This window comes from Vulpes lagopus, chromosome 10, assembly GCF_018345385.1.
Source record: "Vulpes lagopus strain Blue_001 chromosome 10, ASM1834538v1, whole genome shotgun sequence".
In the NCBI taxonomy this organism is placed as follows: domain Eukaryota; kingdom Metazoa; phylum Chordata; class Mammalia; order Carnivora; family Canidae; genus Vulpes; species Vulpes lagopus.
Window position 1 is genome coordinate 105404 of NC_054833.1, and position 14111 is coordinate 119514.

General features: G+C 49.0%; 1 non-coding gene across 1 annotated transcript; it reads right to left on the reverse strand.

Annotated features, from left to right (window-relative positions):
• Nucleotides 1–1235: 1235 nt before the first annotated feature.
• On the reverse strand, nucleotides 1236–1317 carry TRNAL-AAG. Its single transcript has one exon. It is a non-coding gene; the product is annotated as a tRNA-Leu (tRNA).
• Between the last annotated feature and the right edge of the window lie 12794 nt (nucleotides 1318–14111).

Below are 14111 nucleotides of genomic sequence, written 5' to 3' on the forward strand. Positions count from 1 at the left end.
GCCTCCATGATGAAACCTTCATAAAAACAAACCATAAATGACAGAATGAGAGCCTCAGAGCTGGTGAAGGCTTGGAGGTGCTGGGCACGTGGCCGGCTGGCTATGGCATGGAAGCTCCTCATCCCCAGCCCCCTGCCTACCTTGCCCTGGGGATCTCTTCCATTGGCTGTTTCTGACTTAAATCTATTTATAAACCAGTAAATGAAAGTCAAATGTGTACCTGAGTCCTATGAGCCATTCTAGTGAATTATCTAATCAGAGGAGGGGGTCTTTGGAACCCCCGATTTGTAGCTGGTCAGTCAGAAGTAAGGGACTTGTAAGTGGTATCTAAAGTGGGTTATAGGGGATCCCGGGGTGGCTCGGCGGTTTGGCGCCTGCCTTCCACCCAGGGCCTGATCCTGGACAGCCGGGATAGAGTCCCACGTTGGGCTCACAATGCAGGCAGGTACTGAGAAAATGGTGAAAACTGGCCCGCAATCCCACCAGTGACCGTCGGGAAGGAGGTGGTGTGTGTCCATCCCTCCGGCAGGTAGTGCACGCTATTCCCCATTTCTCCACGCTCTTAAATCTGGGACCTCAGAGTACGCACAGACAGCAGAGATATTTGCAGAATAAGCTCCGTGGTGGGGGTGGGGTTCCTCTGAGCTCTCCTCCTGCACATCCCTCCACTCCCTCCCTCACTGGAACTCTGGAGCTGGCCGGAGGGAGGCTTCTAGGAGTAAACAACTCAGGACTAGGACTCAGGACTCAAGCTCAGGACTAGGAGATGAGAAAGATGCCACGCGGGCGTGAGATCTGGTCGGGTCAGGACGTCCTGCAAGCCGCAGAGACGTGGCGTGCAGGCGAGTGGAAGCAGGACCGGCGATAGAAGGAGCACCTGGAGCCACAGGGCACCTGGAGCTGCGGTTGCAGCGACGCTTGAGAGGCGCCTGATGCTGCGAGGACACCCGGAGCTCGGGAGGCTCCCGGCGGTGGGACGTGCGTCCGCAGCCCGGGGACTGGCCCCGGCGGTCCTCGCGGAGTCTCTTGCTCCGTCTGCTCAGCGGCTGGCAGGAGGGTCCGCCCGGTGGGAGACCGCCGCCGGGACTCGGGTCCACCCTGTGGGTACCAAGGCCTCCCTCCGCAGCTGGGGCCCGCCGGCTGGAGCTTGAGCGAGTTCTCCGGGCCGCAGATGTGGGTCAAGGGCAAATAGGAGGAGAAAAGGGGCCTTACTGGGCGTGAAGAAGGAAAACTGTTGGCAGCGGTGGGATTCGAACCCACGCCCCCGAAGAGACTGGAGCCTTAATCCAGCGCCTTAGACCGCTCGGCCACGCTACCGCCCCGGCACCAAGCGTCCCCTAAGGGGCCCTAGAGATGGACACCGCCCCGCCGAGGCCCCGCCCGGGACCCGGACCCCGCCCTCGAGGCCCCGCCCCGACGGAGCCTCCGCCCCCGACCGCAGCGGGGGGGGGGGGGGGAACCCCACCGCGCTCGGGACGGTGGCGTCGCATCCCTATGTCGTCACCGCGCACGCCGGCGGCGGGGCGGGGCCGCGACCCCTGCGCCGGCGCGGGCTCCCGTGGGGGGAAGCCTGGAGCCGCCGGCGGGTGCTGAGGGGCTCGGTGTGGTGGGCGCCTCGGGTCGGACGTGTGGTCGGCAAAGCCGGCAGCTGCTGTTGCGCTTTGAGCCGCTCTCCGTCCTCCGTGGTCCGCTGCTGAAGACCGGCCCAGACCTGCTCGTGCACGCGGTGGCTGATGCCCCGGAGCCCCGGACCGTGCCCCCACCGAAGGCTGCGAGGGAGGGCGGACCCTTCCCGCTTTTCCTCCCCGCTCCTGCCAGCGACCCGGGATCCGGCTGAACCCCTCGTCTCCGCGGTCAGCGTGTGCAGGTATCTCCTGTCTCACAGGCCTCCTCTGTGAAGAGCGCAGGCTGCTCCTCAGGAGGTTCCGCCCGGTTCGCTCACCGAGTAAGCCTGAAGGCCCCTTTTCAGACCTGCCAGAGCCGGAGCCCCCAGGCCACCGCTGAAGCCCCGCCTAATTTACCGAGTCTGCCTGCAAAGTGGTGCTTGAGAGGGACCCGCACAGACTCGGCCATGACCAGATGGCTCTAAGGAACTGACTGGAACTAGCGAAGCGCCTTACAAGCGTTGGCTGGCACCTTCCTTACAGTTCCTGCAGCCACGCCGCTGTCCCTGACGATGTTTGTCCACCTGTAGAGGAAGAAACCATCCCAGTGGCTGAACCCTGGGTTTTCACACTGGATGACAAGACTCCCTCCCACCAGAGCTAGGAATCCCCTTACCCCCAATCGGGGATGGGGCCTCTTGTTATTTTAAGCTGTGGTTAAAAGTAGACATCACCTACAATTTAGCATTTTAACCATTTATATATGTGTACGGTTCAGCGGCATTAGGTAGATTCACATCCTGCTCATGGCAACGTGTTGAGTAAGGGATGGGCAGGGCTAGGTAGGGAGACGTAGGTAGGGGACTGTGGACTCAGGTTCACAAAACAACGTCCCAAAAATGCTGAGATGTAAGAAAACCAAAAATATGGGAACTAGACCACCCTGCCCTAGGTGGAAACGATACTTTTTATGACAGTTGCCCGTGACCAACAAAGAATAACCAGACCCAAAAGGAAAAGGAAGTCCTTAAGGATGATATCACCCATCCTTACTCATCCTTACACGACATCACAAGAATGATAAGGCCACAGGCTCCCTGGTCAGCTTTGTTTTTTTAAGATTTTATTTATTCATCTGATAGAAAGAATGCACACAAGCAGAGGTGCAGCAGAGGGAGAAGAAGGCTCCCCACTGAGCAGGGAGCTGGAAGCAGGGCTCAATCCCAGGACTCGGGTCAGGACCTGAGCTGAAGGCAGATACTCAACTGACTGAGCCACCCAGGCGCCCCTCCCTGGTCAGTTTTAAACCAAAGACTGTCACTGGGGGCCACCTAACCGACTTCAGAGGGTCAAACATGCTGTACAGCAGCCTTGCCCAGGGGAAGTTCAACAGTGTTGGAAAATTTCTAAGCATAGACACCTCTCCTGTGAAAACTGTTGCTGAGTCTCTGCAGGTTCTGGGAGAGATTATTTCCTCCACCAGGAACCGGAGTGTGGCCGCAGCGATGAAAACACCAAATTCTAATCACTAGACTAGCAGGGAAGCTGACCAGCTGGTGTGCGAACAGGCCTACAGGCTGGATGCACCTGGGCCCTGCCCACCGAGCACCTGCAAACAGCTCACCTGGGACCTCGTGACCCACACCCACCCACGAGCCAGAGTCCCATGGACCCCACCCAGGATGAGGGCAGTGACTGTTCCCAGGACAGGTCTTGGGACACAAGTCTGCGGCTGCCACCTTATGGCCCTCCTGGAGTGGCGAGTATCTGAGAGGAACACCGTCCTCCAATGCATCTTGGTTCTCTCAAAGGGCTCTTCGTGGTGTTTAAGTAAATACTCCCCCTAAGTCGGGGATACAAAGAGCTCAGTGATAAAGCTATCTTTTTTTACGCTAGAGTCTGAGTACTAGGCCAAAGTAGCTCAGTTGGGAGCACGATGAGCTGAAGACTTCACTAAGACACCTGGTTCAAACCCGGAGCTTGGCAGGAAAGGGCAACCTCTTGGAGCTGAAATAATGAAAACTCTGAATTTGTCTGCAACAAATACGAAAATATTCGTTAAACCTAAAAAAAAAAAAAAGTTAGGCTTTTGCCGAAAAAAAAGGGAAAACACAGGAAATTTGTGTGATAAAAGGATGGTTCCAGGAAAAGAATCCTGGGGAGAACCCTGCAAGAGACAGAGCCCAACGGGCTGAAGGAAAAACACTTCCTTTTTTGTGAGAGGCAGCATCTTCTTTTGGCTCCGGCTCTGCTCCAGACTCACCCTATCTTCCTCCGCATGGAGGTCTTCCAACAACCGGGAGCCCAAGTCAGGAGGCCCAAAGGATTCATCCCCCTTTCTACCGTTCGTTTCTACATCATGACTCCCTTCCCCAGTCTCATTCTCTGCCAAAGGGGGCGGTCCTCCAGGTAGATAGGGGAGAGAGAAGTTCAACATGAGGGATGCTGAGAGGGAGCAGAAGGCTAGCTGAGGTCAAGGCACGAGCTGACACCCTGTGACCTCCCTCCTGCCTCCAGGTCGGGTGTGTGTGACTTTCCTCAGGTGCTCCTGGCCGCCCTATAGCTAAGGGAGGGAAAACACATAGTTGACTTAGAATTCTGCGAGAGACAGGAGTCTCCCTCTGTTTACAAATGGCTTAGTGATTTACAAGAACAAAGCATTTTTATGAATAACCTAGCTTCCAGAAAGAAATGTAGATACAATTAAATGCCCTTATCACCTGCAGCTCATTGAAGATACTTGAAGGGGGGGCGTGGTTGAGAGGAGTGTCCTGTTCCTCCAGGAAGCTCCCAACTGTCTTGTGAATGCCTCGCCAGAGGGAAAACCAACCTTGGCTTAACAATGGCGAGGCCTCCAGAATCTGTAGGTCCTCTTTAGTATATAAAAGTTCTCTTGAAAACCTCCCTCTTCCTTACCTCCCCCAGCTCCCAAGTATATAATCAGCCACCCCCTCACTGTCCAGGGATGCAGCTCTTCCTGCCCCCAGGTCCTGTCCCCAGGCTTTAATAAAACCACCATATTGCACCAAACACGTCTCAAGAATTTTTCTTGATTGCTGGCTCCAGACCTCACTCCACCAAACCTCATCTACATTCCAAAACTCCATCACTATAGTGACATGTTATTCCCCACCTCACATTCCTTCAGCAAATACGTATTGAAGACGAGAGATCCCATGCAGCTCTGAAGTGTAAAAAGGGCAAGGAAAGGTTGCTGGCCTGGAGAGGGGTTCCGGCTGGAGGGCTGCAAGAGGGGGCAGCCGGCAGACTGCCCTGGCCTCCCTTAGCCCTCCGCCTACTCCTAATCTGCTGGCTCTGCACACATCCCAGGCTTTGCCTTCCTGCTTAAAGGAAAAGTTTTCCCTCATTTCCAAGACTGATTAACACTCCGTCTGATCCGACCGCTCTCCCCATTCCATCCTGCCCCGCATCTTTGAGCTCTCACCCTTACCAGCCTCTCTTCAAATTACAGAATGCCTAAATCTCCATCTTGAGACAGTGAAGACCCAACACATGCTCTCCCATCTTGCCCTCAGGATTCTTACCCAGACTTTCCCTCCACCCACCACCAAACTTGCTGGAAGAGCAGCATTTGTCTCGACTTCTTTGCCTCATCAGTGGCTCATTAGCTGAAGTCTGCCTTCCAATCCAGGAGAGTATTACCTCCATTTCCCAACCTTCAAATGCCTTGCTTCTTCTTGGTCCTAAAATTAACGGCAGCCCTTCCTTCCTGGAGCAGTCTTCCTTTATTTCTTGGGACTGCACTCCTGCCATTCTGTCCTCTTTCCCTCTTGTAAGGACTCTTTAGAGATGGCTTACTTCTCAGCTCCTGACCTCCATCTTCTTTAAATTAAATTCCTAATTGTTAGACAACTGTAGATTCACATGCAGTTATAAATAATACACAGAGATCTCAACAAGGCATCCTTTACTTACCTGCCGCAGTGGTGACATCTTGCAAAATATTAGTACAGTATCTCTCGCAGGATACTGATATTGATAAAATCAAGATAAAAACATTTCCATCACCACTGGGATCCCTCATAATGTAGTTTTGGAATATAAGTGAGGTTTGCTGGAGTGAGGTCCAGAGCTGACGACCAAGAATTCTTGAGACATCTTTGGTTTAATTAAAGCACAGGGACAGAATGGGTGGGCAGAAAGAGCTGCTGCCCCAGGACACTGAGGGGAGGCTGATAATATACTTGGGAGTTGGGGGAGGTATGAAAAAATGGAAGTTTCCAAATGATTTTTGTATTGTAAAGAGGGCCTACAAGATACTGGAGGCCTTGCCATTGTGAAGCTAAAGTTGTTTTTCCCTCTAGCAAGGCATTAACATTAATATAGTCAGGAGTTTCCTTCCAGAAGTTAGGTTATTGCTAAGAATACTTTCTTGTAAATCACTAAGACATCTTGTAAACTGAGGGGGACTCATGTCTATAGGACTAATATCTCTATAAATTAACTATTTGTTTTTCCCTCCCTTAGCTTTAGGGCAGCCAGGAGCACCTAAGGAATGTCACACACATCCCACCTAGGGGAGGTCATTTGTGGAGTGTCAGCTCATGTTTTGTCCTCAGCTAGCCTTCTGCTCCCTCATTATTCATTTCTCTGGAATAAATAGTCAGGAGCGCAACTGCTCACTGGTATGGTACTTGCGTGTTTAGTTTTTAAAGAAACTGCCAAATTGCCTTCCAGAGTAGCTGTACCAGGTCACATTCCCACCAGCAATGGACACAGCCTCATCAGTATCTGGTGTATCAGTAGTTTTATTTCAGCCATTCCGATAGGTACATAATGACATCTCATTGTGGTTGTAATTTGCCTTTCCCTAGTGGCTAATGATGTTGAAACCTTTATCATTGGCTTATTTGCCATCTATGTATGTTCTTTGGTAAAATATCTCTTTAAGCCCTTTGTCCAATCCAACAAGAACATCTGTGGACAGGTTTTTGTGTGAGAAGTCCCCCCCAAAAATTGAAGTTTGGACCTGTTGCAAATTTGTCTTGGATTATATAGTTGTCCCACAGGGCAATTTTATACAGCAATATTTACAAAATGTGATACAGTCTCACCGTTCTGGGAAAGGCCCAGGACAGAGTGGAAAAATCTCCAGGATAATAGGCTAGTAACAAAAGCTCCTTCCAGTCTCAAAGGACGGCACCACCCTTTCCTGCATGCAAAACCTAACCAACAAACCTAGGGTAGTGTTAAAAAAAAAAAAAAAAAAAAAAAGGAAAAGAGGCCCAAAATGGTGTCACTTATGCTAAGCCCCATGTCATCAACCAAGACTTAGGGACAGTTTTGGCTCTTCTAGAAATGGAATCTTAAACCAATCAAGTGGCAATCACCTGATCAGCACTAGTGAGGTAACCAGCCTGATAGACACCCCACATACCCCCCAACAGAAGTCAGCATTCCCATAGGAGAGGGGCCAGAGGCCTTCCTTCATGGGGATGGAGAGGGCTCCTGTTGATGAAGTTTTGGAATTAGGTGAGTTTTGGTGGGGTGAGGTCCAAAGCCAAGGATCAAGAAAGAATTCTTGAGATGTCTTTGGTGCAAAATGGTGGTTTAATTAAAGCACAGGGATAGGACCCGAGGGCAGGAAGAGCTGCTGCCCTGGGGCTTAGGAGAGGAGGCTGATTATATAGTGGGAATTGGGAGGGGTTTGAGGAGAGCATGCTCTTTAAGGAATTTTGGAAGCAAGGTTCCCAGGACCTTGAGGGGGCTAGCTATTGTTGGGGAAAGGTCACTTATTACCGGCTGATAAAACCTGAGTCATGAGACCCTTCAGATGGATATAGGTGGACCATGCGCTTGGGGGATGATCGCCAACATATATCTTGGGAGTTTAGAGATAAAGGAAATTTCTGAAGGAATTTGTGTATGTTGGAGTAGACTTCCAGCCTCCTGGGGGTCGGACTAAGATGGCCTTTCTCCCTTAGCAAAGTATGAACATTGAGGCAGGTGAGGCCATAAAGGAATGTCCCTTTGCCTGTTTCAAGAACTTGTCAATGTGCTGCCCCAGACTCCTGCCTTGTCCTCAGCTAGCCCTGTGTTTCCCCATCACTGTGACAGATTGTCTCTCTGGTGCAGGTCAGAAAATCCCCCACTGGCTGGTTAAGAGTTTCATTTCGAGGGGGAGGGGGGATTGAAATGGCAGTCAGGTTAGGTATTCAGCCCAGGTTCCGGGATGTGGCCTAAATGACACCCTTTGGGGACCTGTGGCTTTCTTTTTCATGAGAATAAATATATACTTGGCGTGTGTTGTGTTCGAGGCACAGAGGTCCAATAGCCCTTGGAATTTCCTGAGTGATGAGAACCACAAAAGGTGCCTTTTGTTATGTTAATTAAGTGAATTTTGGAAAGCCTCTAGGTCCCCTGAGGAAGGAGACAGGTTGCCAGGGAAGCCAACCTTGAAAATCACTAGCTATTAGCTTAACCAGACTTGAGTAGAAAGAGAATCAAAGGTGCAGTGCTGAGAGGAGACTTACTTTGTGTAAGAGCCAGTCTCTGAAGACAGCAGAATGTAACGTGTCTGTCAGTGATCACCCTGTTGGGCTGACCTCATGGAATGTCATATTGAAGTGACCCTATGACAATTCTGTCAGAGTGGGCAGTGAGGCTCCAACGAGATACCCAGAGACCAGAGAACAAAAGGCTGTGGCCCACAGTGGGGAAGCTCCAGGTCTATCCTGGCAGCACTCCAAAACAACGCCACAGGAAACTGGATTAAACCAGTTAGGCTCAAGGTGGCTGACAAAATAGGCTGTAGTTCACATTATTCCTTCATTATACTCCATTAACATACTAAAATCTCCCCCCTGATCCATTACAAGAAACCCCTAACCAAATAAGGGGGGAGGGGGCAATGTTCATAGCAGCAATGTCCACAATAACCAAACTGTGGAAGGAGCCACGATGTCCTTCAACAGATGAATGGATAAAGAAGATGTGGTCTATGTATACAATGGAATATTCCTCAGCCATCAGAAAGGATGAATACCCACCATTTGCTTTGACATGGATGGAACTGGAGGGTATCATGCTGAGTGAAGTAAGTCAATCAGAGGAGGACAATCATTATATGGTTTCACTTATACGGGGAATATAAGAAATAGCAAAAGGGATTATAAGGGAAAGGAGGGGACCTGAGTGGGAAAAATTAGAGGGAGACAACCATGAGAGATTCCTAACTCTGGGAAACAAACAAAGGGTTGTGGAAGGGGAGGTGGGTGGGGGGTGGGGTAATTGGGTGATGGGCACTGAGGAGGGCACTTGATGGGATGAGCACTGGGTGTTATACTATATGTTGGCAAATTGAATTTAAATTTTAAAAATGTAAAAAACAAACAAATAAGGGGGGGCGGAAGCATGTAACCAGCAAAAAAGCATGTAATCTTGTTTCCAAGAAATCTGCCTGAAGTCATAATTATTCTGCCCCCTGGTTAACAGCCGTCAATGAAAGATAGGAGCTGAAACTCCAGGGCGGGCGGCTCTCTCCCCCTTGAGCTGACCTGCTCTCACACCTCGAGAGGATACTTCGGCTTCTAATAAACTTTCCTGCTTGAACCCATCATCCACTGCCCTGTGTCTGTCTTTGAATTCTTTCTGGTGAGGAGAACAATTCTTTTTGGTGACATCTTTGGGCCGGATTGGGTTGAGACCCCAGGGCCCAGGGTCTCCCCAGTCCATCTCGCAACAGTTCCAGGCCGGAGTCCAGAGAACCTTGGCAGCTTCTAACTTGGTTTCTTGGAATGCTCGATCTTGGGCAGCTCTGTCTGAGAACCCAGTGACCAGACTGAGAAAACCAAAGCACATGGAGAGGCCCTGGCTTGGCACCCTGGCCCACAGCTGGGGCTAAGCTCCTAGCAGAGCCCACACATCTGCCACCAATGCCCGTCATGTGAGTGTGTCCTCTGAGACATCCTAGCCCAGGCAGGCCCTCGAGGGTTGGGGTCCTTGCTGACACCACAGGAAACGGAATTGCCCACACCAGCCTGCAGAATCAAGAAAGTTATTAACACTACTTTTCAACAATCATAGCACATCACTACAAACATCGGTTTGAAATGACACAGATTGGCATCCCTGGGTGGCACAGTGGTTTAGTGTCTGCCTTCGGCCCTGGGCATGATCCTGGAGTCCTGAGATAGAGTCCCACATCGGGCTCCCTGCATGGAGCCTGCTTCTCCCTCTGCCTGTGTCTCTGCCTCTCTTTCTCTCTCTCTCATGAATAAATAAATAAAATCTTAAAAAAAAAAAAAAAAAAGAAATAACACAGATGTATTAGTTTATTGTTCTGTAGATCTAAAGTCTGGTGTTTTCTCACCATGCTGAAATCAAGGCATTGGCAGGCTGCATTCCTTTCTGGGAAGCTTTAGGAACCCACGTCTTTGTTTTCTTATGGCTGTAAGCTAGCAGGAGCCTTGGCTCAACATGGGTGCCAGGCCTTCTGAAATCCTGCCTCTCTGACCTAGTCTCCGCTTCCCGCTGCCACTTCCATGGACTCTTGTGATTGGGATCACCTCCCCGTCTCAAGGTCCTTAACCTTAATCACGTCTACAAAGTCCCTTTTACCATATAAAATTCACAGTTTCCAGGAATGAGCAGTGTCTCTGGCATTATTTTGCCCACCTCAAGCCACTATGCTCTGGGACGCTGTTACATTTTAGTAGATCATCAGAACACATTGTGAGCTGTATCCTGACAGTGCTGAAGACTCTGAGCTTTACCTTGAAGACCATGGGGAATCAGAAAAGGAGGTCAGTGTAGTTGGTATCTTTGCAAGCTTGTCCTGCCCCTGCTGTGCAAGTGGGGCCACAGCTAGCACACGGGGGCCATTATGCAAATTATGTAATAACGACCCACTTTGGTGCATGAATTACAGAAAGGTGGCTGTCAGGGCTCAGGCCCTTGACAACCCTATTCACCTGATCCACACGTTCTTGCAGGGCACCTCATAGGACAGGCCTGTGTAGAGAAGTAGCATAAAACAAGCAGGAATAGAAGCCAAGAAACCAGTTTGGAGGCTGTAGACAGGATAGAGGAAAGACACTGGGGACAGGAGGTGGAAGAGGATAATTATCTCCAGTAAAACAGTGGTAGTGATCCACAGCAGGATAAAGAAGATGCATTCAGGGAGTACAGAACAGTACAATTCACAGTAGCTGGTAGGATGTGGCAGGAAAGACAGAGCAGGGGGCTGAAAAGAACAGGAGCATGAGGGTGCCATTCACCCACCATCACAGGAGCCAGTCTTCTCTCAGGTGATGCTTTTCTTACGAAAACATGAAATTTGAAAACTAGGGATAAAAGAGTGCAAAAGACAGGCCTGACTCTGGTGCCTTACCACAGTCATCCATGCAGAGGGTGAAAGGCCACTGCACACTGGCACCTGGCATCCCCCAGCTCAATGACATGTGGTCTGGAGGGGAATGATGAGGACGTGTTGCTGGGAATCATATTCTTTACACACTCAAAAACTGGCTCAAAATTGAGAGGGCTCAGCAGGTAAGGACAGGGTAGGAGACTAAGAAGAAGAAGAAGAAAAAGGATAAGAAGACGGTAACAAGAAAATATTTCAGGATAAAATCTAGGCTGGTCTTCTTGTCAAAAGGAAAGAAATCTTAACGCTTTCCTTAATCTGAGAACTGTGGTTTCTTCCTGCTTAAAAACCACAGTTTCAGTAAACTTGCCCAAATTACTATCAGGAGCCAGCTTCTAGTACTTCTTACCCTCTCTAGATATACATAAAACTTGTGAGAAAAAAATCCTACCCATGGTGTCTTCCTCTCCCTCCCCTACAGAGGAGACAACCATAGAGCTCCCCAAATCTTTTTTTTTTTGAGCTCCCCAAATCTTGTTGAACAAATGGGGTCCAGGTATGCAAGTGGGATGTGGGTTCCCTCAGCCCTCCTATCATCCCACCCCATCTCCCCCTAGGCTTTTCATTTCTAAAGATTGTTCTCTTTCCTTTTCTACCCTGGTGTTTCTCAAACTTGCTCTAGTGGGATCTATAATTAGAAATAGCATTCACATCACAACCCTTACTTACTTGTGATGCATGCTGACATTTTGTATTTTCTTCTCTTTCACCTAAATTGAAATTCTAGTTGGGATCCACTAAAGTGATTTCACAACCCATAAAAGCGTTATAAGCTGCAATTTGAAAAACATACCACCTTGATGTGGGAACAAAGGGCTAGCTGAGAAGAAAGCACATTGACAAGCCCTTGAAACAGGCAGAGGGATATTCCTCTATGGACTCACTTGCCTCGATGTTCATACTTTGCTAAGGGCAGAAGGCAATCTCACCCAGACCCTCAGGAGCCTGTAAGCCTACTTTAACATATAAAAATTCCCTTAGAGGGATCCCTGGGTGGCGCAGCGGTTTAGCGCCTGCCTTTGGCCCAGGGCGCGATCCTGGAGACCCGGGATCGAATCCCACATCGGGCTCCCAGTGCATGGAGCCTGCTTCTCCCTCTGCCTGTGTCTCTGCGCCTCTCTCTCTCTCTGACTATCATAAATAAATAAAAAGAAAAAAATAAAAATTCCTTTAGAAGTTTCCTTTATCTCTAAACCCCCCAAGATACAGGTTGGCGATCATCCCCCAAACACATGGCCAACCGATATCCATCTGAAGGGTCTCATGACTCAGGTTTTATAGAGAACAGGCTCTCCAAACCCCTCCTAACTCCCACGATATATAATCAGCCTCCCCTCCCAGGCCCCAGGGCAGCAGCTCGTCCTGTCCCTGTGCTTTAATTAAACCACCATTTTGCACCAAAGACATCTCAAGAATTCTTTCTTGGCCATGGGCTCTGGACCAAACCTATATTCCAAAACTTCATCACCTTTGACCTTACATTTAAACTTCCAGGACCAACTCAAGATGTAAATTTCAATCATATCTTATACTAACTACTTCTTGTCTTTTAAGCTCTTCTTCTCTTGTCTTCTGGTAAATTATTGAATGCATCTCCTTCCTCCTCACGTCTTTACCTCCTTACTTATGCAGCCTAGGTTACGTGGGTAATTCCCAGCATTACCAACTAGGATAGCCTTCATTGTCCTCTGGTCAAACCAAACATGCCAGCACTTTCTCCAAAAACTGAATATCTGCAGGGTAGAGATACCCCTAAGTGTGCCCCTCTCTTTAGCCCATTCTTAACCAAACTTCAGCCTCCACCCCAAGGAAACCCCTGTTGAGTCCCAGTGGACTCCATCTTGAGGCACTTGGTGGTAAATCCTCAGCCTTTGCCTGGGTCTGCTTCTCAGGAGCATTTTGCCAGTTGGTATTTCCTCTTTATGGAAACACATTCTTCATTGGCCTCTGGAACACCACACCCTCTTGGTTTTCCTTCTACTTCAATGTAGTTCCTTCTTTATTTCCTCCTCTCCCAACCTCTGAATTTTTTAGTTCTCCAGGGCTCTGAGCTGAACCTTACATATTCTACATGTGCACTCTGCCTGCCTGAGTTCACCAGGTCATGTGACTATAAGTATCCTCTATACCCTGATGATTCCCATAACCATCCCCAACCCCCTTTCCCACTGAGCACAGTCAGGGATGGGACTGACATCCCCACAGAAGGTACACAGGTACACAGATGCCTTAATCTCTCTAGCCTACAGATCTGCTCCTGCTGCAGTCCTCCTCATCTTTTTTTTTTTTTTTTAAGACTTTATTTATTCATGAGAGACAGAGTGAGAGAGGCAGAGACACAGGCAGAGAGAGAAGTAGGCTCCCTGCAAGGAGCCCAATACAGGGACCCCATCCCCAGACCAGGATCACACCCTGAGTCAAAGGTAGATGCTCAACCATTGAGCCACCCAGGCATCCCTCCAGTTCGCCTCATCTTGATTAAAGCACAGCAGTAACTTGAACTTGTGAAAGAAAACTTGGATTTTAAGTAAGTTATACTTTTAGTAAAGAAACTAAGGGAGTCCTGTTTCACTTAACTGCTTGGCTGCCCTTTCCTGTGAATACTGTTTTTCCTTTCTTCTGAAACAGTCTTGTTTCCACCAAAAATGAGTCTTTACTGTATGTGTATATATAAGCTTTTGTCACAATTTACATGACATACCATCAAACAACGCTGGAGAAAGAGCATATAAATGTCTGGTTTACCATGGTCCTTTTCACTATTTTCATCCTCAAAATGTTTCCAAATTAGAGAAAGGCATTCTTTTTATCCCACTGGAAGTAAAGATTTTACAGGAGAGCAATGTTTTAACATTTTTTCCTATGGCCCACAACGATGCTAGCTAGGTATCTTGGAGGCACATGCCTAAGAAAGCCATCTCCTTCCATTTCTCTAAAGCCAGAAACTTCTTTAAGTGCTTCCGCACATATTGAAGAAAGTAAACAGTGACCATAAGGCTCGATAAACTATGACAGCCTCAATATCACGAGTAAATTACAACATTTTTTAGCAGTGTTGCAGACAAGTTGTGTAGAACATTCACCAGATAATATCTTTTCATTTTCTTTGGTAAAAAAGC